We start from the raw sequence: 2177 nt of genomic DNA, 5'->3' as shown, positions 1-2177 counted from the left end.
CACTTTCCCACCCCTTACCACTGATAAACATGCACGGATCTCACGGATCCGTGCATGCCTATCAGAACACGGTAAAAAAAAAGCAGGTCTATTTGAAAACTGCTTTTTTTTACGATTTGTATTTATTCACGGCAGTGTTTGGCTATTGCCGGCAGTGTTTGTGAAATACAAATTTTAGTAAATTACCGAGTTCTAGCAAATAACAGGCGTATTTGACCGATGGTGTATTCATTCGTAATTTTTTTCTTGGACTTCAACAAAAATACGAATGCCCTCATCACTGCCGTGATTTGAGTTTAGTAAATTCCCGAGATGACACTTTGAAGAAAAAACACCATCTCGGTCAAAATCGGGAGCTTAGTAAATATACCCCATAGTGTGTAATTGCTAACCAGATTTCCTCCAGAGCAGAAGGATGTTGCAAAAGCGAGTCGTCAAGACGCCATTTATATTTCCTATGAGGTGTGCGGTATATATCTATGAGGAGATAAACCCCAGCATGGTCCGTCCATGTCAGTGGCGTGATACCCGCATCAGTAATCAGTGGTGCAAGGGTATAAGAGATATGAATCATATCGATCCTAGAGTAGTGTTGGTGCGGAGCCGAGAAATGGGTAAAATCTTTAGCGTGGGGGTGTTGGGATCGCCAGGTGTCACAGAGGCCGTGATGTTTCAAGGTAGCAGTGAGAGTACGGGAGGCCCGAGGTAGGGTCGTCATGGAAGCGTGAGGAGGAGGGCCGGATCTATCTAACAGTGGGTCGATGATGGTATTAAAATCACCGCCCATAATAATGCTTCCCTGTGCTTCTTTGGACAGGCGTTTAGACAGAGAGTCAAAAACCAGAGATTGGTCATGTTTGGGAGCATATGTGGAGACCAAAGTGAGAGTCACAGAGCGGAGGGTACCCATTACCATAAGAAACCGTCCGTCTGGGTCCATCACAGTCCTAGAGTGGATAAACGGGATATTACGGTGAATTAAAATGGCTACACCACGTTTTTTACAGTCCGCCGAGGCAAAGTAGGACTGGGAAAACCATTTACCCCTAAGCCGGGTATGGGAACCAGTGAGATGTGTTTTTTGGAGTAAGGCTATATCGGCTTTTTCTCGCCTGCAGGCACTCAGAAACACAGTACACTTCCTAGGAGAGTTCAAGCCATTTACGTTGACCGAAAATATTTTAAGGGACATGGCTATTCATATAAGGGAGAACGACATATTGCAAAAAATGACCAAATAATGTACAATATGACAATAATGGGAGAAGAAAGGAAGGCTCTTGTGTGGGCGCACTCTTAATTAATAAATTTCAGTCGTTTTAGTTGATGATGAAGGATATTAAAATATAACCTTTATTAGATATACATTATAAAAAAATTCTCTTGATTACCCATTGAGCAGCATAGGATCCAAAAAAAAATTAGATAAATGTGGCTTAAAATTAATATTAAATTGAAAAATAAAAGAATGTTCTGGTCCTGTCTCACAGAATGTGATGAGAAAGGCTGTAGACACTTCAATGTTCTACACCCGTTTCCGCCCGACCAGTACAGAAAATCTGTATTGATAAGACCAAAATATGGTCAATTGTCAAATGTATAAATATTGGGCAGGTCCGGCGGTAGGTAGCGAGACATTACCCACTTCCCACTGGTCACCAACCAAATGCACAGGTGTATGTTATTAATAAAGAACTCAGAGGGTTTTGAGCGATTGTGTAATCAGAATATGCAATCATAGGATAAAGATATTGTAGGAAGGATAGAAACAAGTGGTGATACTGCTGTTGGTGTCAAATAACGCACATCATAGAGATGAAAAGTCTACTACACTGGGTATTTCCTGTGAGTCTCCCCCTCAGGTACTGACCCAGCCCAACACCGTATAGCTTCCAAGATCGGACGAGATCGGGCACTGGCAGTGTGGTATGGTAGTAGACAGATAGGTGGGTTAGACGCCAATGAGAGTGCACCTATATAAGAAGATGTGACAATTGGTCACAATAAGATGTGGATCTGCTTTCTACGTTAGGCTGGATGCAGCAGGTCCCACACTTGTGGTATTGTGCACCCTGGATCGTAGATGAGAGTCCACAGAAAAAAGAGAAAGAACAGGATAACAGCAAAAATCTTCAATAATTATGTGCAGTATGTCCTGGTGGTGAACATTTGCTGAC

The 2177-nt window shown here is 42.4% G+C and overlaps 1 pseudogene; it reads right to left on the bottom strand.

Annotated features, from left to right (window-relative positions):
• Positions 1–1821: 1821 nt before the first annotated feature.
• Positions 1822–1940, bottom strand: LOC134897944 (5S ribosomal RNA; annotated as a pseudogene).
• Between the last annotated feature and the right edge of the window lie 237 nt (positions 1941–2177).

Source organism: Pseudophryne corroboree, chromosome 3 (genome assembly GCF_028390025.1).
Source record: "Pseudophryne corroboree isolate aPseCor3 chromosome 3, aPseCor3.hap2, whole genome shotgun sequence".
NCBI lineage: Eukaryota > Metazoa > Chordata > Amphibia > Anura > Myobatrachidae > Pseudophryne > Pseudophryne corroboree.
This window is presented reverse-complemented; position numbering and strand designations above follow the sequence as displayed.